Raw genomic sequence first — 24,209 nt, 5'->3', positions numbered from 1 at the left:
AAAAAAAAAAAAAAAAAAAAAAAACGATATGATCAAGCTTTAGTCACATTTGGAGTAAAAGTAGGTAATGAGCATAGTTTCCTCACCCCAGTTTCAATCAGAAAATTTCTACTTCAATCTTTTTAAATGCCAGATGCAGGAACATATTTTCTTTCAGAGGATAATTCCAAATATTTAAACATTTTGAAACCCAATGATCTAGAACAGAAATCATAAATTTCTGAGTCGTGTTCCTAATGCAGCTTGTAAGTTTTTTATTTGTCTACTCCAAAACAAATTTCATTTTGTTTTGCTTTGTTTTAATTTGAATTACACCTCAATATTTAAAATTTAAGGTATCTTATGAAAATTGAACCTTTTCTGAAAAAGTTAGATGTGGAATTCTGGCAGGCCTTCCGACCAGGCAGGTAGAGCCTTTAGAGGTCCATGCCACCTACAGCTCATCCAGCTTCCCACCTACTTCATTCAGGACTCACTTGACCCCTGGAGACAGAGGGATTTACCATTGCTAGTCTAGCTTTTCTTTGAAGTCCTTCCTAATCCTCAGTAGGTTTCAACTGAAACGTAAGTCTCTAAAAACTTTGCTTTATGCGTATTTCCACCTTTATCCCCTTCATACCACTCCCATTTCAGAGCACACACACGTGCACACACACTATTCCAATAACTGCTCTTTATATTTGAAAATACCTCCTATACTATACCTCGTAGATATTTACATTTTATTGAAGAATCTTAAGCCCCTAATATCTTACTGCAAAGAAATGCATTTCTAATGGTATATTTTATCTTGCAGATTGTCAAGCAAGCCTGAGAGTAATTTGGAGGTAGAAGGATTCTGTTAGTAAAACAATTTGTTATCAGTGAATAAGACTCACTCTAGTTATCTTCATTAATGACAGCTGATTATAAGGCTGTTCACAGACACAAGAGAAACAGGAGGGTCATGAGACAATTTACCCCCCACCCCCATGACTTGTATATTTAGAAACAGAAAAATTTCAACAAGGCTCCACCAAAAACTTTCCTGGGCCTTTATAAGCATTACTCCATGGATATTTTACTTTTATATGACTCAGCTCCTATTGCTCCTACTTAGTAATTAGTCACCTTACCCTCTACTCTCTGCCATTTGTTTTAGTTTCTGCTTACTTATAAATTCTATTTACTTATCCCATCAGTTTATTCACCTTTCTTGCTGCCACAGGCCTCTTCTTGTGGCTCTTTTCAGCTTATACTCCCTCCCAAAACCAACTAATTGACTCCCTCCCCAGATTCCCTAGTTCAAATTCCTGAGCAAGAACATCTGACCCAACTAATCACCATTTTGCCTGGTTGGGCAGTTTTTCATGCCAAACCATCACATAGGACACTGGCCAGCCTAGAAATTGGTTAGGATAGGACCACCCTGGTCCAGTCCCCTGGAAGAAGGGGACTCACAACCACCCACGGAGGCTGCCGCAGCCCACTTGTGGGTAAGGCACCTCCCTTAAATGGAAGCCAATGGCATGTCAGGCACTACAATGGATCTGCCCCATAGAATCTTTAGATTTCAAGTCAAACCAAGACAGTGTCTCCACTTCTGCTGGTGGTTTCTCGCTGAAGCGTAAACCAAAGCTAGAACCATACTGCTGTAACATTCCTGTTCATGTGGGCTTTTCAACAGGCAACATCAGAGGACCTCTGTGGTTCTTTCATATTCTTTGATGACAGTTTACTCTAACTCAATAAAACAATTCCTCATAAGCATGGACTTCAGTTGTGCTTTAAGCATGTCAACCAACTCTTTTTTACACAGTATTATCTAGATTTAAATTCCAGTGAATTATACCAAGCCCAAAAGCTCTTCATCCCTCCATAACCATGGTTTCAAATATCACCTACATTCTGTATAATACGAAATCCCAGCAACATAGGTCTCACCCAAATTTCTGACCTGAATTCCATGTCTCTATCACCCATCTCTACCTAAATATCCCATAGTCATTTTCTGTTTCTTGAATGTCACTAAAATTCATCACATCCAAACTAATTTAGCTTACTATTTCCTCGATTAGATGACTTTTCCTATACAATTGCTCAAATAATAAATTTGGTTTTCACCCTTCCTCTTCCTGTTGGATACTCCTTTCCAGATACCTCTGAACTTTGCTTCTTGTGCTCCACCTCACTGCCAGAGTGAATTATTTTTAATATTTCAGAGACAATTCTGTCACCTCTAATCTTTTGCATAACACTATCTCCCAGTTCATTCCCCTCTCCACACCATCCAAACCCTAAACTCCTTTGCTCTTTGCCTACACATCTTTCCAGTCCCGGGTAGGGGAATTACCTCCAGGAATTCTGACCTGACCCACAAATTCTCCTATATCCCACATATTGAGTGCAATTATCCTTCCTCAGTATTCCCGACTAAATTCCTTATTCCTTGCTATGACATGACCCATGTCTGCCTTGCTTAAATCTATGTTCCCAGGACCCAGCATAGTAACTGACACATAGCAGTTGCCTGATAAATACTGATTAAAGGAATAAATGCCTTACTCTGCAAGATCTAGATGCATTTAACATATTTTTCTTCAAAATGTACCCAGAGAATAAGGTTGTGATTTTGATAAAATTCAAAGACAATTGGAAACAGCCAAAGATATGCATAATCCCAAACACAAAACAGAATGAATAATATAGAAACAAAAAGATGCAAAAATAAAATGAAGATGCAAGTCACACACAATCATGTAAGTCACTAATATAAACAGAATATGAATTTTGTACTTAAATGCATTTCCTAACCCATATTTCTAAGGACAGTAGCACATTGTGCCCCTGGGAATTACCAAATACCTTCTTTTTCATTGTTTTTACATTAATTCTTATTTTTGAAACTCAGATATTTGGATAACAAATAACCAAGTCTTATATGGAAAGTTACAAATTACAGTCATATGTCACAGTCTAAGCAAATGGCAGCCAAATTTCTCTATATAAATTGCCGAATTCTCTTATGATTTCACAAGATGTATTGGAAAGAAAAACAGTAAAAAGGAAATTCATTTTTTACTCGGCTAATATAGTATATGGGTAAAGGGTTCACGTTTAAACTGTTACAGATGAGTGAGTTTTTCCAGAAATGCAATTTTAACAGAGCATGATACCACTGAGATATTAAAACTAAATTTAAATTTTTTTAAATTAGGTTAACACCCTCAGAGCAAATCATGCTAGTAGCACACGTATTAAATAATGTTACTGAGCTAGCAACAAGAAAACAGATTTCAAAAGAAGACATAGGAAGAATAGAGCTGGTCAAAAGAATGTTTAGGAAAATAATTCCTTTTAATTGATGAAATCTATAAACCCATAATAAAGAAGAGATTGGGTGATCCTACAGTGTTTTTGATAATTTTGTTGCTATGGCTATTGCTGTTATTAGTGAGTCCAAAGTTAGTGCTTTCAGAATGAGACACAAAGGGATGAATCTGTGTTTTTCACGTCAGACTAATGCATTCTGTCACTGAAAATTAATGCAATATTCTAAGAAAAAATGTTTATTTTTAAAATGACAACGAATTACAGTGAATCCTCATATTTTCTCAACCCATTTGCAGAAGACCAGTCAGTGAGGCGCTGACGGGGACTACCTCAAAGAGAAGATGTATGCAGCCTAAATCTACAGCCTGAGGCTTCTCTGAAGGACAAGTGGGTAAGCACAACAGTTTTGCCTTTGGCCAATTAAAGGCTAAGTATTTGTAGGTAAGTGAGGTTTAAGACTTTCTCTCACCCAACTCCCTGTACCGCCCCATCTTCCTCAGTCAGTTATGTAGCCCCTGGCCCTGAGACAACATGAGTCTCCAAACACTCTATTTCTTACTCTCTTTCTCTATCAATAAATCCCCCAGTACCTCCTACTTAAACACTCCACATATTCTGGTCATCCAAGGATGTAAGTTTTGTCATTTGCATATTGTTTTGCCCTGATCTGAGGTCCAAAAAAAAAGTATATTTTTCCACTGCCTGAAGTAGAAATTCTAAATGTTCCCAGAATAAGAATAAACATGTTCTGGCAAGGCCATTTGGGGATTATTAGTTGGCATCTCTGGGCTGTATTCAGAAATAAGTGAGCATCCATTCGTAGCAATCCTTATAACATTATCTCTGTTTGCATTGTTATTATGCTTATAACTGCTTTCGGAATCCATGCCAGACCTTTTTTTTTTAAAGGTCTAGGATGCCTTTTACACTTTTTTTTTTTTACTTAAATCAAGGAAAGCAAAATTCCAAAAGTAACATATTTCCATAGACTGTAGAAGGACATGAAGAAATTCAAGTATAAGTCCTTGTGAAATATGTTTGTGATCAGTGGAATTAGGCCCCTTCCTGTGTCCCAGTGACTGTCAAAACAGATGTGTGATATCTGAGTCTGTCAGGTGCCTCTTAAAAGCCTTCCATGGCTGGCTTGTCCTTGCTCATTTTAGAGTCATTTAAAAAATACTTTGAGAGCTAGCAATGAGAATTACAAATCATTTTTCAAAGGAATGTACAGCTCTGCAAATTACAATGAGTTTACAGGTGCAGTCTTACTCTGTGTAACCTAGAGATGAAAGAGTTATCAAGGACATTGATGCTCACTGCCACACTGATGAAATCCTCATGAATTCAAAAATCGTGGCAATAATTGCTTTTATGGAAATAGATCTATGAGGTTGTCAAGCAGATGGCATCTGATTTCCTCCTAAATGAGGAGGACTTGTAGAAAAGTATAAGAATTCCAACAGCAGGAAGAGCAGAAAATAGTGGTAACAATCCTCAGTCCCTTAATGGCTTGCTGGAACTTAGAGGGATGAGATATGGCAGTTACTACTGTCACTTTCTTCTATACTGGCTCACTGGACATGCACAGCCACTTAAAGAATAGCATTCTTTTTACTGAGTTAAAGTTGAGTAACCTTAAATACTAAAAGATTGAGTGACTTATTCAAGATCATTATGCACGTAAATGTTAATAGGACAAGATTCTTACTTGAAAAGGCACTAGAAAGAAGAAGCATTTGTTCCTGATGCTACACAAACACACACTCTTCTAAAATCAACACATTGTCAGGATACAAAGCACAATTAGCAACCCATTCTCTTTATTTCATATACTTCGACCAGTGTGCTGTGCCATTGTTCCTGCTACTGGTTAAGGCTTTCTTGAAAATCCATGTGAAGCTGCTCTTCTCTTTAGAAGACTTCTGGTTACCTGGAGCACACCGTGATGGTGGACACTGGACTGCGTGTGGTTCTCAGTCACTTTGCACATCCCTTCCTTCACCTCTCCTTTCTCCTTGCACCCCGCTGTCCATAACTCTTCTGCCCCATGCTCACTCAGCTCAGCAGCATTAATGGAAATCCAGGAACCCAGTGCCCTGGTCTAATAAATTTCATATTGTCACACTGCCCTGTTTACTACAAAACAACATAACTACTCCTCCCTGACTATAAGTGGTTCTCAGGTCAATAACTCAGGTCTTGATCCCGCACCTTCTTTTTTTTCAGCTTTAATTGAGTTTATTGGTACATTTTAGGGATACAGTACAGTTACATTCATTGTTGGGATCTTGTACCTCTACATGACAAGTCTTGATTCTCATTTTTTCCCCTTACCTCTGCCCTCCCTTCACCCCCTCCTCCCCTCCCCATCTACAAACACTTTATTTTCATCTTTTCATTCTCTCACATTTTTTTCTTTTCCCTTTTTGTTCTTCCCCTACGTATCACACCTTCCCTACACCTTTAGCTCCTTTCCTCCCATTTCTAAATGTCAGTAATCTTATTAGAATCTTATGCATTGTTGCAGAATATTCACACCAGGGAAACTATTTGGTATTTACACATGTGGGACTTATTTATTTCACTTAGGAGTATATCTTCAATATGTATCCATTTTCCTATGAATGAATCTATTCTCTCGCTCGGTATGGCGGAGTAATATTCCATTTTATACACATACCATAACTTCTTTATCCAGTTTCCAACGGATGGGCAAATAGGCTATTTCCAAGATTTAGCTATTACAAACTGTGCCGCTATAAACATGGGTGCACATACTTCTCTGTGATATGATTCTTTTAGTTCTCTTGGAAAGATACCCAACAGAGGGATGGCTGGGTCAAATGGAACCTCCAGTCCAAGCTCTTTGAGGTATCTCCATATTGATTTCCATAGTGGTTGCACTAGTCTGCACTCCCACCAACAATGGAGGAGGGTTCCTTTCTCCCCACAACCCCGCCAACATTTGTTATTGTGTGATTTCTTGATAGCAGCCATTCTTTGTGGGGTGAGGTGGAATCTCAGTGTTGTTTTCATCTGCATCTCTCGAATGACCAGTGATGTGGAACATTTTTTCATATATTTTCTTGCTGCTTTCACTTCTTTGTATGAGAAATGTCTGTTCATTTCGGATGCCCATTTTTGAATCGGGTCTTTATATTTGGGGGGACTGATTGTTTTGAGTTCTTTATATATCCTTGATAATAGTCCTTTGTCTGAGGAACAGCTGGTAAAAATTTTTTCCCACATTGTAGATTGTCTCTTAGTTCTGCTGATGGTTTCTTTTGAAGTACAGAAGCTTTTTAGTAAGATGAGATCCCAGTTGTTGATTCTATCTGCTAGTTCCCGTGCTACTGAGGATTTGTTCATAAAGTCTTTTCCTATACCAATGTCTTCCAGAGTTCTGCCTAACTTACCTTCCAGCAAGTTTAATGTTTCTGTTTTAATATTTAGATCTTTAATCCATTTGGATTTTAATTTAGTGCATGGTGAAAGATAAGGGTCTAATTTTCATCTGTGGCAGGTTGACATCCAGTTTTTCCAACACCATTTATTAAAGAGGCATACTTCGTGCTGTCTACAAAATAACTCGCCTTGGCAATGTTCCAAAATTTAAGATTAATTATGACAAACCAGTGTCTTCTTCCTTAAATGATTGCCCTATTTCAACTGCATACTGTGGTCAGGGCCACCATTGCCCATCAAGACACCCAACAATATGACTGTAGAGCCTTCCCTGGTCCCTCTTTCCTCACCTGCCTCCAAGGCCCAATACAAGCTCTGACAACCATTCCTTCCCAATTTGGAGTGCATGTGTTCACATTTTCTCCTCTTTGCTGCCACTGCCAAACCAAACCCACCAGCATTAAATACACTGGGCTGGGGATTTAGCTCCGTGCCACCATACCTGACTTGCAAGCCCAAGGTCCTAATAATACTAATAATAATTAGTAGTAGTATTATTATAATAGAAGCATATAATTGAACATCTCTATTTCCAGAGTCTCCTGGCTCCATCTACCCATCACACAAAACAACTGCTATCCCCTCATATGCAAAATATTCAGTGAGATCTAAGGTCTTTCACCATCTGATCCCCAAACTACTTTCCAGGCTTACTTCTTGCCACACAGTCTCATGTGTTCTTCCTTTTTTTTCCTTCTTTTTTTTTTTCTTTTCACATTCATTAACTTGACATTCTCTTTAGGGCCTCTGAGTATTGTGCTAGAGTGCTCTATAACTGTCTTAGCTCTCATACTGAAACTCAATATCCAGCCCTCACAATTTAAAAGAGGAAAGGTTTATTTAGGTTCAAGTTTCAGTCCATAGTTGGCTAGCTCCAAGGCAGGAAGGCATGGCAGAACTGCATAGCAGAGGACAGTTGAAGATATGTGCTCACGGGCCTGGTGGCGAAAATGGAGTGGAGCAAGGAGTAGGGAAGAGATAGACCCTTTCTGGACACTCTGCCAGGGACACATCTCTTTCACCCAGATCCCGTCTCCTAACAGCAGTCAGCTAGAAAATCATCAGTGGACTAATCCACTACCATCCCATGATCCAGTCACCTTCCAAAAGCCCTACCTATGAGCACATGAGGCTTTGGGTTGGGACGTCTAGACACATAGCATTAAAATACCCCACACTGACCGACACTTACTCAGCATCTTCCAACTTTAAGATTCCCTTCTTGCACCTTGCACTTGTCTTTCATTACCCCTACCATGGTCTGAAGTATGTGTTCAGTGTCATTCAGTATCTGAATGAAGAAAGAGCACTTGCAAAAAGGTCAGGGATGAAAAAATGGTGACTGATTTGAGGCAGTGGAAGGCACTCAGTATAATTTAGGTAGAGAAAGTGAAAGATAGCATCGCACTAGATGGGATTAAGAGGTAAGTGAGCCCACAGAGTGGAGCAACCTTGCAAGCCATGTGAGTAGTTTGGATATTAATCCACTCACAATGGCCAGACATTGAAAAGGTGTTAACAGAGGAGTAGCTTAATTGGTAAAAGGTGAAAAATTAATTGGAAAAGACCAACAGGATTAAAAAAGACAATTTGGGAGAGTCTTACATACAGGTAGTTTGAAATTATGGCTGTGAGGGTTAAGGTAGATAGTTAACAGAAATATTTCTGCCGTGAAATTGATAGGCCTTACCTACATACTAATTGCAAGTAGGCTTACAGAAGCAGGAGTATTAAGGATCAGTCATAAATGTCTTCTTTAAGCTTATGGCTGGAGAGTGATCCCCTTTATCTGAGAGGGACAGACTGGAAAAGAATCAAAAAAGAGTATGCTGAACGTTTTTGTGTTAAACAGGTTGGGGTTTTGAGCTTTTCAGAAAAGTTAAATCAATGGGCAATTAGATATACTGGGTTGTATATGTAACTTTGGGAATGCCAACATATAGGTATCTGACATTCTGATGTGACCTAGGGATATAGGAAAGATACAAAATAAGAATGGATATTTACTTTTCATATACTGGCCAAGAAACAATCTTTCCATCAAGACTTATCCTTTGCAAATAGTCAAAACCTTATTCAAAACTTACATTTTCCATGAAGCCTTCCCAAACTCACAGTGCCTTTTTCCTCTCATTTCAATAATACTCATTACCCTTTAAAAAGTTATCATTGGCTACATAAATGTTTATACTTTTCTTACCCCAACATTATGTTACAAGTTTTCAAAAGATGGGCATCGTAGTTCTTCTTTCCTTGTGTGTGTGTGTGTGTGTGTGTGTGTGCATGTATATGTGTGTGTGATTTAGTTTATATTCTTGATAAGTCAGTTCTATACCTGCCAGTGATTTATATGCCCAGTTGGATTTTGTAAGTTTTGTGTATACTAGAATCACAAAACAATTTCAATTTTAGTAACTTGTATAAATATTTTTTTTTCTTTTGGCCAAGTTATATATGTAACCAAAGAAGATATAATCATGTGATTCAGTCAAAATAGTAGGTTAGAATTATAGCTAGCAAGCACACTGACCAAAAATGAACATTAGGGAAAAAATGCTATCAGAATATAAAGCCAGCCAAGGTCTCCCACCCATTTCTACTTCCAATCCAATGACATGTTTAGGTGCCTCAAAATATCATTCCCAGCTCCATCTCTGATCCTGCATCAGTCAGTTTATACAGACAGTTCACCAGTCATGTAGGCTTCCTTGTGAATTGACAGATGTCAAAAAGCATTACCCACAAAATAATGTTGAGCCCCCTCATTAGCTAGTGACTAGAGCAGGGCCCACTGGTAGCTTGGCAGAGAGGGAGGGCCCCAAGCTGCTGGTAGCAGTGGTCAGTGATGCCACTGAGCTCCAGTGCATTTCCTCAGACTTCCCTTGAGCTGGATGTGTTGGAACTATCAAAAGGAAGAATCAGTAACCATAAAATTTCTTGATCAGGTTTCTGTATCACCGGTCACCAAGTCAATCGATGAAGTGTTCTGACTAGCACCTAATAGTTTGTCAAAAATATTTGCCAAGTGCTTCCAAGAATGATATTAGTATGAACTGAGCATACAAATATGCTCTAAACAAGTTGCTATGTGTTTGCACCTTTCAAAAAAAACCATCAGTATTTTTTCACCAGCACACTAAAGATCAAATTTAAATTCGAAAAGGAAAATGGTCGGTCTGCTGTCACACAACTAGTGATAATTTGAACACAGACAAAAAATGTTTTCCTTCCAGCAAGATTATCCATATTTGCACTATGATCTTATTGTGCCCACACATTTCAGAAATAAGCTAATAGGAATGTCAGTGGTTGCAGGTAGAGAAGGCTCTTACGTTTCCATCATCAAACTGCACTGCATCGATATATGTACATACAATCTATTATGGTCATTCATGGGAAAAAGAGCAAGATACTATGGAATGGATAATGCTGGGTACACAGGAAGCTCCTCTGAATGGAACACTTACACTGAAGTCTAAGGAACATAAGGACAGAGAAACTCAAAGCTCTAAGAAGCAAGAAAACTAACATAGGGAGCACTTTACGCAAAGGTCTTGAAGCAGGAGCAAATGAGGCAATTTCCAGGAACTAAAAACAGTCAGTGGTGTTGAAGGAGAGTAAGAGAGTGCAGGGGGAAGGAAAAAGATGAGTTTAGAAGGGCGAACAGGGACCATAACAAGCATGGTCTATTTAGTTTTAATTAGTCACTAACTGACATGGTGCAAAGGATGAGACACTGCCCTCCAGAGGAAAACATGGGCACTGCTGTTGAATCACTATCAATAATTTAATAAATTGAAGTTCAGAAGCTTTATATCCAGATGTCTTTAAAAGACATTGTAGGGACTTGGGGTTTAGCTCAGTGGTGCCACCACCTGGCTCACAAGCTCAAGGTCCTGAGTTCAATCCCGGGTACCAAAAAAAAAAAAAAAAAAAAAAAGACAATGTAAATGTTGTTTGATTGGCTTTCCTCTCTGAGTAAAGTTTGATACTAAATGAATGAAAGTAAAAGAGCAAAAAGTAAAACAAAGGAACTTCCCCCACTCACTTAGCAGTTGGACAGTTAAAAGAACCCTGAACTGATAAACCTAATTTAAGGCTCCCAAGCTATTCCTGTGGTCACACTTGTCCCCTTACCAGAAATACCCTTGTTCCTCTTCCAGGCTTTGGGAGGTTGGTCCTCTGTTTTGAGTGCAGCAACTCTGCCTCACATGTGCCCCATGTTGGGCACCACTTGTCACAGTTCACAACTAGGCATGGTACAAAGAATGAGAGATTACTCTGAGTCAGTGATCAGTTTAAATTCCAAGAGGACCCAGAGGGGCTGCCTTGCCAATACCCCTCTGTGAGAGTATCTCAAGAAAACAGCCCTGATTTGAAGCTTCTGTGGCTTTTTGTTTAAGACCAGGTAGCAAGGATAAAGGACAAATAAAGGACATCTGTGCAAGAATTCATGTAGGGAACAGGGAGGACAAGGTGATCTGTTACATGACTGACCTTTGGCTCAATCTTAGTAATAAATCAGAGTATGGGAAGGACAAGGGCCAGAGCATACATTCCGTCAGGCAATGTGTTTTGGCCCTACATGGACTTGTGGCCCTGTAGGCTATCATTTCATTTTCAGCCATACATTCCAGGAAGATTTGGGCTTATGGCTCCAAAAATCCTTTGTCTCTGCATATTCATCTCATACATACATACCTCTGGCCAGTGCTCCCACAAGTACATGTTTGTAGTACATGCAGTTTACAATCGTCTTAGGGAGTGAGTACATGTATATACTACAGCTTTTTTAAAATCCCTTTCCCCTTTCCTCCCCTTTTCCTCTCCTCTTCTAATTTCCCTGTCCCAATTTCCACTCGTTGATATTATTATCTTAGCTTATATTGTGCCATATAATGTCTATATTCATTGAGCTTATTAGGTTCCTGGGATATACATTTATTCTACTCATTTCCCCTTACCCTCCCCCTAATCCATATTGTATGGCAAGAAATCAGTTTGTATTGCTTTCTTTGAGAAGATGGGACTCTTAGTTAAGAGTTATAGCAGGTGATAGAGAAAGAGGAAGGATTGGAGCAACATTTAGAAAGGGAAATACACAGGTCTTGATGAATTTGAAACAAATGGACAGGGAGAAGATATTACCAATTCCAATTATCTGGCTTGTCCAGCAGAACAAACAATTGAATGATTGGAGCATATTGTGAGATGGAGAAAACTGTAGAAGAAATAGGTTGGTGGTGAGGAACCACTTGATTCGTGCTTAGTATACACAGCAACTTTGTGTGATGATTAACCTTGTGTGTTGATTTGTCTGCAGTGCAGCACCTAGTGACTCGTTCAAATGTAGCTATGCTCAGATTTTTTTAAGAAATTAACATTCATATTATTAAAATGGAATAAAGCAGATTATCCTCTATAGCAGTGATGGTGAACATTTCAGAGCTTTCAGTGACATGAAGATGCTGCCGTGGCACACATGCCCTGAGTTTGCCACCACGATCTATTAATGTAGGTAAACCCCATCCGATCAGTGGAATGACTTAAAGAAAGGGTGAAGTCCCTGAGGAGACAAATGGACACTTTCAAACCACCCTGATTCCAGAATTCAATGCCAATTCTTCTTAGCAAATTAATGTCCTACAAATCTCAGACTTGCCAAGAGAGAACATGTAGAGTGTGTGTGTGTGTGTGTGTGTGTGTGTGTGTGTGTGTGTGTGTTGGTGTGAATCCTATTAGTCTATGCATTTTGTTTCTCTGAAGAATCCAGTTAGTAATAACATAACTTTATAAAATAAAATATATTTTATATATGCATGTAAAGACTTAGAGAGAGCTACCGTATTCACAGGTATTGAAAACTGTATGATGAATATAACTGTGAGACACTCATATGGAGATGTCAGATGAGGAATTGGATACACAATTCAAAATTGCAAGAGGCAGGTTCATCTGGAGCTAAATAGTTATATTTTGTCAGCACATACATACGTTTTAAATCTGTGGGAATGGATAAAATATTAAGCCCATGAGAAATTTCCAGAAATTATGGTTGCATCATTTAAAGCTTATAGTAGTTCAATAGAATAGACATTATAATCTCCAATATAGAAACAAGGAATGAGACTCAGAAATTAATAACTTGCCTATGATCACATAGCTAAAACAAATCTGAGTGACCCAGAACTGACTCTACAATTGTGATATTATTTTACTTTTCTTTAGTTTCAAATTAAGTTTTGTCAGAAATTTAATACCCAGTTTTAATTCTGTAAATAAAAGACTTGATAAATTCCTAGGCAAAGCAGTAAAAACCTTTTAGAAACTAATTTCTTGACATACATGTATGCCCTACATTGTTTCAATGCCATTTGAAACAGTAATTCTACTTCTAAAACTTACTCTAAGGAAATAAACAGGGAAATGCAAGGATGTTTTGCATAAGAATAAGCATTATCTAATTATTGTAACCCTAGAACTCTAGAAGAACCTCAGTATCTAAAGTACATGAATAGTTAAAATAGTATCAATTACCTGGTGTTTGCTACATATTTGTTGAAAAATTCCAAATTCAAAAGTAATTTAAAACATTGAAGAATGCTTTGAATATATTATGTAAAAAATCTGCATGTATAATTAAATACATGCATGAAAAGAGGATTTGTAGAAAACATACCAAATAATAAGTGCTTATCTCTATGCTATAGGATTATGAGTAACCTTCTTCACACTTTTAAGTATTTTCCAGACTTCCTACAATGGAAATATATTAATTTCTAATCACAAAAGAATGCTTTGTCTTATTTTTAATAAGCACTGAATTTCAAACTCCAGGAGCAAAAACTGTAAAGCTTCTATTCCCAAGCAAATTAAGCCATTTAATATGTTAGCTCCAGCTATAGCACACATTTATATTTTTATTAAAAATTTTAATGAGTATAAAAATACTTATTGCTCTCCTAGAGAGTTTTAAGAATTAATGTTTATACTGTGCTTTGGGATCATTGGATAAAAAGGTGTTACATAAATTCAATGCATTATTATTAAGTGTTATTAAAGTAAATTGAAGGCAAAGCATATAATAAAAATTTCCCTGTGGCAACAATCTGAGACCCATATATGGTTCCATAGTGCTTAGATCATATTTAACTATGAAAGTACCAACATGTACATGAAAATATTTTGGTTGAAGTTTGTAATTAACAATGAACATGTACTGTATGGCATTCAGTTTTTAATTACATATTGTATTTCCTAAAACACAGTGAAAGTGTATACCACAAATTTTATACCATTTAATAGGTGCCAAAATTACAAAAATAAGTACTTGTTATTCATTGAACCCATGCGTGTAAAATTTATCTGGTAACTCTACCATTAAGGACATATTCATGGAGGTGAAAGCTTTTCAATCTCAGACTACCATCAAACCTCCCACAATCGCATTCTGAGTCAATGCTACTTGTTTACACTAGTAGTGGGTAACAGAGATTATGTGTTACTTTAGTTCTCAGGATTTTAAGCAACAATAATCAAGAGACTAGCGAGTGAGATCTGAGGCTGGAGTAAAAGGAGGGCATCCATAGTATCTATCCACATAGAAAGAAGAGAAAGAGGAAGGAATTCTCTGTGTAGGGTGGAGGAAGAGTTTGAGCTTTGTGATTTGGGCTGCTCAATAATAGCGTTAGGGTGATCAGAACACTGAAGGACTTGGGAAGGACTTTTGAAAAATCTAATCTAAAGATTCATTCCCTTTAACGTGCTACAAGGGAAGTACATATGCATTGGAATTCATTCATAATTGTATTTATTGGCTGGATACTTTTCTTTGAATATGATTCTCTGTGGAAATTGTGCTACGTGGTGCTCCAAGTTCCATTTCAGTTACAAAGAAATGTAATTAACTAAAAAACAGATGAGTTATACACTTAATCACTCCTGTCATACATATATTAAATGTCCTTTCCTTTTTATTATACAAGCCAAAAGAAAATGGTTCCATGTTTTAAGAGCTTAATTGTAACATTAGTTTGCAAAACCACATTTGCTAAATTGGATTAATTACTATAATTAATCAACATTGGGAATATATGGATGATGATGAAGTTAGTATTTCCCATCATTTAAATTATCCTTTAAAACAAAAAAAAATCTTCCATAATGTATATTTTCTTTGGCTTTTTTATTGCCTTAACTGAAATTAACTTTTTAAAAACTTAATAAAATAATGTAAACTACATATAAGCCAGAAGACAATTTCACAAAGCAGCAAATAAATGTCTTAAAACATGTTAAGGTTAAGACAGGGATTCTAAATTTTAGTATATAATATTATCACCTGGACTTTTCCTTTCAAATATAAATTTTAAGATTCAGCATATCCTTGACAATTCTGATTTGGGTTTGATATGGAACCCAGTAAGCTGGTGAAGTAATTCTAAAGCTAAGACTCATAAATCACAGCTTGAGAAATAGAGTTAATCTTTAATTTCAAAGAATACAAGGAGGTTTGGGGAGTGCAGAGCTATATACACTTTTCATCAATTTCCTATATATTATACATAATATCCAAAAAGATTAGTAATTGCAAACCAATCCATAAGTCTACCTACACAATTTCAGAACCACACAAAATTTCCATGCAGACTTTGGCCTGCCCATTCCTAAATTTGGATCTATTCTTTTAAAACTGCAGATGCTAATGTCCTTGTGAACTGTTTCTGTACGGCATTTTTATTATGGTAAATTTTTGGCATTGTGTAAATAACAAAAATGAATTTATGAGGAAAAGTAATCATTTATATTAGAAAAGTTGAAATTTATTTTCCCCTGCCTCTTTAACATTTTCTCACTGGTTTTGTCTAAAAGGATAAAGCAAAATGGAAATTCATGTAATTATTCTGTAAATCTGACTAATGGACATTTGAGTCTAAGAAAACTAGATTTTCTATCTGACAACATTTTCCCTCTATCTTATCTGAGTTATTTCCTTGATTTACCAATTTATATAATGAGCATAAATAAATATGTTTATCACTAAAACTGTGTAGCAAAAATAAGAATGGAATTGTAAACTTTTATCAGAAAATTTGACAACATAGCCACATTTCCATTAAACTTATCTTACTAGAATTTTAAAATGTAGATTTCAAAGTACTTGAGAATTTTTTCACAGAGAAAGTCTGCATGGTTACTATCTTATTGGTAGGTTCATATGTCTGAATATATCTCATTTAGAAAGTCAAGTTTTGAGCGCCTTTTACACCATAATTTGGTTGTATTTACTTCTGTACTTCAAAAACAAATAATAGGGGTTTAGCATGTACATGATTTGTAAGAGAAAGTACTATTTCAGTACATTTTTATAGGTCAAGGTTAAAGATCATGTACTGTTTGGGAGACTCAAGTGGTTCCTTTCTTCCATGTTTGAAGGGATGCCAATCTATGATTGATAAACAGGAATGGCAAACAATAGATGTCAAGATGTCTTGTAATATTACTAGTCACCAAAGCAGTTCTGAGAAAGGTCCCTTGTCATTTCGTTTTCATTAAACAGGTGACCTGAAGCAGACTGATAATTTGAAGTCATTATCAGAAGCATAATAGTTAACTTTCAACTTTCAACTATATAACAGCTATATTATGAAGGAATTAGCTCCCTTGTGGATCTGCTTATAGAATTTATAAACTCTATGTCTTTTTTATTTAATCCAAATATAACCTCTACAGGATTTTAAAATATTTCTCCCTCTCTCTTCAGATCTGGAAAGTTCAGATCTGGAAAGATGTGGAAGCCAAAACACATCATCACCTTCCAATATGCTCGAAAAAGAAAGATATGAGCCAGACCACAGATGAATTTAGAAAGAGATAAGGTGAACCCCTGATTCTGAGAATCACTCAGAACCAATCCAGCATCTCTCTCACACAAGGAATCAGTAACAAAATAACTTTGGCAAGTGATAAAACAGTAGGAGAAGTTAGAAAACTTTCCAAATCAGATATTTAGAACGTGCTTTTATCATTTGAATGTAAATGGTATAAACTCCCAAAAACATGAAAACCTGGATTAAATGGAGTACAGAATTGCAAAGCAAAACAAAATATAAATTACTACTATTGAATTATCCTTATCATGTTCCCTTCCATTAGCATAAATAATTCAGACTTTCAAAAATGCTTTGTACCCCAGTTACAGACTACATTATGCAGTGTTTAAAATCTGGGCTGTTTGTGGTTTTTATTGTTGTACTAGTATTTATTTAAGTTAACTGTAAACCTGGTGAAATAGTATGTGCCTATAGTCCTGGACCCTTGTAGGAAAGAGGCAGGAGAATCACATGAGCCTCAGAGATGGAGTCCTAGCCTGAGGAACACAGTAAAGCCCCTTCTTAGTCAATCGTATAATGACTAAGCTAGATATATATTTGGAAAAACATTTTTGTATTGAAGCTAATTAATAGCTCATGTTTACAAGCAATAGTGCCAGTCTGGTAAGATAGCTACATATACTTTATCTCTCTCTCTCTTCTCTCTCTCTCTCTCTCTCTGTCTCTTTTAATATGGGGATCGAACTCGGGACCTTGAGCTTAGGAGACAGGCAGCAGAAACTCTGACCTAAATCCCTAGCCCTGCTACAAATACTTTTAACCAATACTTGTCTGTGAAAATTTGGTATCAACAAAAGTCTTATTTTTCTCTTTAATCATGGGAACTTCATTAAATTTGCACTCCGTATCATATACTGACAATGCTCTGCCTCAATTCAAATACAAAAATGATAGACAAAATATAACAAGAGAAAGTTGAAAAACTAAATCTCAACCCAAAACAAGTTCTATGCCCTAGATGCCCAAAGAAGACCATGGAACAGAACTGGGTGACATGTTGAAAAGCAGGCACTGGTGGCCCAGGAGTTTGCTAAGCACAGAATGGGGACCGAGTCCCTAGGGGAGCTGGGGCTGAAGCTGGCTCACTGCTTGAAATAGGGTCAGGATAGGATTCCCTGGCCAAGAAAGGCAGCTGAAAAGAGCAGAATGCTGCAAGTAGCCTCACAGTTCAGCCTGAATGAGGTTTCCTTTACTCAGTCACTTAAATATGTATCAGCCCTGACATTGCCCTGGAAGCAAAGCTCCAAGACTAAAACCCAACATGAGGTTCAGGCTGGGGCAAAGGGGCTCCTGAGGTTCAGGCTGGGGCAAAGGGGCTCCTAGGAAGCCGGAGTGCGTGCCACCACCACTAGAACAGATATGGCTACACAGAAAAAGGGTTTTAAAAAGCCCACTCCAGAGGAGTCTGTGAGTCAAAATTATAAACTCTTAACGGGAAGAAAGGGGCTAAAGGTGTAGGGAAGGTGGGATGGGTAGGGGAAGGGTAATAAGGGAAAAGAAAAAAATGTGAGATAAAGAAAAGATGGAAATAAAGTGTTTGTAGATGGGGAGGGGAGGAGGGGGTGAAGGGAGGGCAGGGACAAGGGGAAAAAATGAGAACTAAGACCTGTCGTGCAGAGGTACAAGATCCCAACAACGAATGTAGCTATACTATACCCCTAAAATGTACCAATAAACTCAATAAAAAGATAAAAAAAAAGAAAAGGGAGACTATGAATAAGAACAAATGAACATTACAAAAACAAAAATTTCTAGAAATGAAGCTGGCAGTGGTGGCGCGCATCTGTAAATCGGAACTCAGCCAAATGTAGGAAAGCAAGAAAAAAGAACAGTTAAGAGCTGTGGAGTACAAAATGAGAATGTAAAGATCGTCTGATGGACGATGGACCTGGGTAAGGTGGCAGGGAGCTCAGCTACTTGGGGGGCTAAAGCAGGAGCGTGAGTTCAAGGCCAGCCTAGATAACACAGTGCAACCCCCAACAAGTGAAAAACAAACAAGTGAAAAAAAAATCATCTCTTGGAATGGTGAAGAAGAAACATTCAGGAGAAAACAGCATAGCTAAGAATTTTCCTTAATTAAATCATTTAATTTATGTTTAAAATGTAAGTTTTTAAAATATGATTTATGAAAATCGCTTTCCAAGAACAAAAAGCAGATTATACATGCTCCCAGTGTGAACTTCAGTATTAATATTCACTTTAAAGCCTATTAAAAGGTACGGACTTTAGGAAATGCGGTGACAACAAACAGTCACATTTTGATGTGTGAGATTCCCTGTAAGACAATGGATACATCCACCCTGGCAATCACGGATAAAGGTAAAGTCTCGGCCAGCAAAGGGCAGACTTTGGAGCAGGGGGTGGGGAGGGACTTCTCCTGTCTTGGGTTCCAGATTCCACAGCAAAGTGGCCTAAGTAAGAGTACTAATAATGGCAGCAGCACAAAGCCATTTTGCGAGTGAAGCCATTATCTTCAGGAGGGCACGTATCAGTGCTAGTCACATTGGTGTCTGAAACATGAGTGGACCGGCATTTCCAGCCTAAGAACAGAGAGCCCGTGAAGAACGTGTATGATGGATATCTGCGGCTGACGACTGCTGTGAGCGCTTTGGAAATCTGTCTACCTAGGACTTAGGTGTGAGGGGAACTAAACTGCTGCCCAACAAAACTGTCACAGTCCAGAGTCAGGGTTTCTCTGCTAAAGGATGGCACAGAACACCTCTCTATCCACACAGGCACCGCCAGGCTTGGTTAACTGGCCAAGACTGACAAACGGGGAGATGGACACCAAAAGATACCTAATGTATTCTTCAGCCGGAGGAACCAACAACAGAAACGTGCACCCTAATAGTTCTAGGGCCAGAAACCCCGGGTTGAGGTGGCAGCAGAGCCAGTTTCATCCTCAGACCTTCCTTCTCTGCTTGAGGATGGCCTTCTTCTCCCTCTGTCTTTATGTGTTCTTCTTTGTGTGAGTCGATGTATGAATCTCTTTTGTGAGGAAAGCAGTCACAGGGACTGAAGATCCATGCACACGACTGCAGTTGATCCTAATCATCTCTTTCAAGGCCCTGGCTCCAAATATAGCAACGTTCTGGGGATTAGAACATTAATGAGGGTTAAAACATCCACATATTAATTTGGATAGTGGGAGATCACAAATAAGCCTAAAATACCAGGTTTATTTTCAAACAATTAAAACAACCCGACATCAGATTCCAGAAATGACAATAGAAGTTCCTGGGGATACAGAGCCAGAAAGAGATGCAGGAGGCAGGCCGGTGTGGACCAGACATTGCCTGAATTTCTGCAGCTAAGGAGCTCTAACCCACACCCCTCTTCTGAGTGCAATAACTGAGACTTACATAAGCTGCTCCTTAGAAAAATTTGGGAAGAGTGTTACCAAGGGAAGTTTGGATTTCTTGCTATTTTGAGCAAATGGAGGCTGAAATTGAACACACACGTGTGTGTGACTTGTTTTTAGCCCAAAATGGGAAAATGAAATATGCCAATCAACATCTCAGAATATGGATGTAATTTGTATTGCTAAAGGAAAAAAAAAAGTGAGACAGAGAAGATGAGAAGGTAACTAAGAATGAAGTTTAAGAAATGCGCATGGGGGGGGGCCGGGGATTTAGCTCAGCAGTTCAGTGGCCTGCCTCGCAAGTGCAAGGACCCGAGTTCGATCCCCAGTACCAAAAAAAAAAAAGAAAGAAAGAAAGAAAGAAATGTGCATGGATGCTTACTAAACACTGCTTAGCCACTTGGTGCCACAGATTCTGTTTCTGTCTAAAGGTAACCCACTAGCCTGGGTATGCAAGGGGAATATCAGGAACAAATACTTGTTTTAATACAAACCCATACTATCTGTTTAAAATTCTGTGTGACATATACAAATGGTTTAATAAGTTAAGAAGTAGAAACATGGGGATGTTCTATTCCTGGCCTTAACTCTGAAATAAATTTATCCACAGGGAGACTGGCATCACTCACAGAGCTGCTCCTTGTTAACTGATCAAAACCCAAAATCAAGCACACAAATGCCGCCAAAGAAGAACAATCTCAAATATTAATTTATTTGTTCATTCAGCAAATATCAATGAAAATATACCAGTGAACAAGAGAGATGAGGTCATGGTATTCCCATTTGTACCAAGTAAGAATAATTTAGAGATAATGTAATAAAGGACTATTTAGAAAATCAGTCAGGAGGAAAACAAACCACAAGGAATAGTGCTTTACTCTGGACTACTAGCACAAGGGCTGTTTCTATCACAAGCTCGAAGGGGTAATAAAAGGAGCAATTATTGGAACCCAAAGGACAGTGATGTGGAGAGGACCCTTTTGAGGGAAGGCATGACTTTGTTTTGGAGAAGAACCAGTCCAACAGATCATTAGGAAAGGAAGGAGAGGAATAAAAACCTTAATTCTCTCTTCTTTCTGTGTCTCCTACCATGATGCCATATTGACCAAATCCACCCTGAGACCAGAAGACGAGGGAGCCCACTACTGCACCCCATGCAGGTCAACCTCCACGGCTGAGTGGGTAGAGAAGAGGGAAGGCTGCACCCTGAGGGCAGAAAGGATCGTGCCTGGCTTCCATTCCTATCAAAGCATTCCATCTACTTGAGTCCAGGGCACAGAAGAGCTGGCTCTTTTACAGGCACCATGTTAGGCCCCACCCCAATAAATAACCTTTCCAAATATTTGATGTTTTATAGTAATAGCAAAAAAACTTCACTCTCAAAGAATTTGGACACTCATAAATGAGATCAACACTTGCAAATTTCAAAGCACTTGCTTAAAGCACTCCCGAAGGGCTGGTGATGGAGCATGAAAGGGTGAGAGTTCTTTCTGGCAAGGATCTGTAATAATAACAGCTTAGTCAGGGGTGGCTCCTATCGCCTGTGCCTAGGCAAAAAGACTTCAAAAATTTATATTCTGAGTGAAAAGAAAAGCCCTTAAAAATTATCAGGGCCAATAAAATCAACTAATTCAAACAGATTTTGTGCTGTTTCTCTGAGCATCTATAGAAAACATGCCAATGTCAACATCCCCACCACCAATTTCTTCTTTTTGTCCCTTGGTTATCTGCCCTGTTTTGAGGTAATCACTGAAAAATTGCAAAGCACATCTATCCATTTGCTTTGTACATTTTAAATGTCTTAAATAACCTTTCATCTCTGGATCTCAAAGCATTTTGTTAATATTAATTTTCCCAACAAAAATGTGATATGAAAGCATAACTATCCTTTTTCTCCTGTTTGTTTAGATGTAAGAAACACGGAAATGATGAGGACTATATCCCCGACCTCAGCACTCTTTTACTGCAGAATGGAGTTTCCACCGTCTATAGTTCTAGCAATTTTTTATCCCTTATAACACTAGAAAGAACACTTTAGTCTTTCATTTTTCATTATTCTATCCCACAATTGAGGAGTCTCCTAAAGAAACTAATGATTGATAAGCACCTAGCAGATGTCAGACACTGCACTTTGAATCAGTAATTCTCACTGCACATTCAGAACACTGGGGAAATGTGAAAAAGTCCTCATCTCCAGGCTGCATCCAAGAGCAGACAAATCAGAAACCTTAATGGTAGGGTTCGGGAATCAGTATTTTTAACTCCTCAGGTAACTCCAATGTGCAGTCAGAATTCCAAACAAGGATTTGAAATCCTTGCTATCCAAACCTAGTATACAGAATATCATCTAGAAGTTTCTAAGACCTTGCAGAATCTCATGGGCCAGCCACTTCAGACCTACTGAGAGAATTTTCCTTCCACCAGCTCCCCAGTGATCACTATGTACATTAAAGTTTAGGAAACTCCTTTAACTCAATAAGCAAGTCAGGCCAGTGTTGCTATTTGCATTTCATAGATAAAAAATTGCTCAGAAAGGTCACATGATGTACAGAGATTCTAATTTAGGAATGACTTATATGTTCATGCTCTTTTGACTGCATCAGTTTTAAAAGTGAAAGAAGGGATTCAAAGACTCTCTCAAAGACTAATGAAATCTTTGAAAGTTTACCCAAGCACAGATGCAAATACATCCCAAATTTTCAATGTACTTTGAAAGGTTTCTCATCCCAGAATCCCTTCCTACAAATTTCCTGGTCCAAGCACCACAGGTTGTGAGTATCACCACCTCCCTCCTTTCCCTGCACTGGTCCATGACTTCTATAAAATATGAAGATTTAATTTGTTTTCATTATGTTTTGGTTTTTTGGATTATCTTTGTTTGTTTGTTTGTTTGTTTGTTTGTTTGTTTTGAGACAGGGTCTCACTATGTAGTTGAGACTGACTTGGAACTCACTATGTAGCCCAGGCTTGTCTCGAACTCACAGCAATACTCCTGCCTCAGCCTCCCGAGTGCTGGGATTACAGGCGTGCGCCACCACGCCCAGCTCTTTTCATTATGAACAGAAAAGAAAGTAGAATCCTTTTCTTGGATATATATTCACTTCCTCCAAACACTTCCAGTGCTCTCAGAATTTTACAACCAAAAGTCCTTTCAAGAGGTCCATTGACAAAAGGTAACCCTGTAAGTGGGCTCTTCTCCACACCTGTTAGCAGTTGAATCTAATTGTTCAGCAGCTGGTACTAATTTAGGATTCTTTCACTATGCCTCATTATTCCTTTTTCATGATTTTTATTTCAGGTTTGAAGCTGCTGCTGCCGCCGCTGCTGCCTGCCGCTGCTGCTGTGTGTGTGTGTGTGTGTGTGTGTGTGTGTGTGTGTGTGTGTGTGTGTGTGAATACACATACTCATTGTGTGTCCGACTGGCCTTCTCAAGCCTGCTACTTGTCTGCCAGCCTGAGGACAGTCTCGCTGCAGTGCAAAACACTGTGCAACCATATCCCAGGATGAGACAGCCATGAGGGGACAGATGCCGGAGAGAGACATTAACATTAGTTCTTTATATACCGCTTCACAGTGGAATTTATTTAAGCTGACAGTGGTGATTATTGGGTGTGGAAAAATCTAAGGGAAAGCAAATCTTTAAGCAGTGGACTATCTTTCATTATGTTAGATCTCTTCTGGTCTTTAGGTAGTCTAGCTAAAATTGTAAAGGGCTATAATTTGCAGGTATTATTGAACTGGAATACCAAGGAATATTGTTATTCATGATCAAAGAAGGATGCTTTTCCTGGGTTGGGAACCATCTGAAGTAGAACACATGCATGTATTAGCTATTTTTGCAACATGAAACCAAGACGCCATTGATGAAACATTTGATAGAGTAAGAGAAACAGGAGGGAGATGACGAAGGCAAAAGACTAAAATATATAGGACAAAGTGAAAGCAATGGTTGCACATACCCATGCAAACACACATATGAGATGATCACATAGGAAAGGAGCGTTTAAGACAGTTTATCTTCAGGTCCAATGTGATTTTCCCTGAATATGCTTATGTTGGGTCCAAACCAATGGCTTGCTTTGAAGCCAAAATTCCATCAGAGGTGGGCAATGGAAGACAAATAAACCAAAGCACTAAACATGTATGAATTTAATCTCAAAATAAATATTGAAAACTTC

General features: G+C 38.1%; 1 long non-coding RNA gene across 1 annotated transcript in view; it reads left to right on the top strand.

Annotated features, from left to right (window-relative positions):
• The window catches only part of LOC104851420, a 58,243-nt gene extending 34,877 nt beyond the window's left edge, over positions 1-23,366 (top strand). The window contains exons 2-3 of the long non-coding RNA XR_777221.1: positions 3,609-3,703; positions 23,330-23,366. This is a non-coding gene — a long non-coding RNA (uncharacterized LOC104851420). The remainder of the gene's footprint in view (positions 1-3,608; positions 3,704-23,329) is intronic.
• The last annotated feature ends 843 nt before the right edge of the window (positions 23,367-24,209 follow it).

The sequence above is a fragment of the Fukomys damarensis genome, unplaced genomic scaffold, assembly GCF_012274545.1.
Source record: "Fukomys damarensis isolate Sample0158 unplaced genomic scaffold, DMR_v1.0_HiC HiC_scaffold_3, whole genome shotgun sequence".
NCBI classification, from domain to species: domain Eukaryota; kingdom Metazoa; phylum Chordata; class Mammalia; order Rodentia; family Bathyergidae; genus Fukomys; species Fukomys damarensis.
The sequence above is the reverse complement of the archived record's forward strand: the minus strand, read 5'-3'. Positions and strand labels throughout refer to the sequence as shown.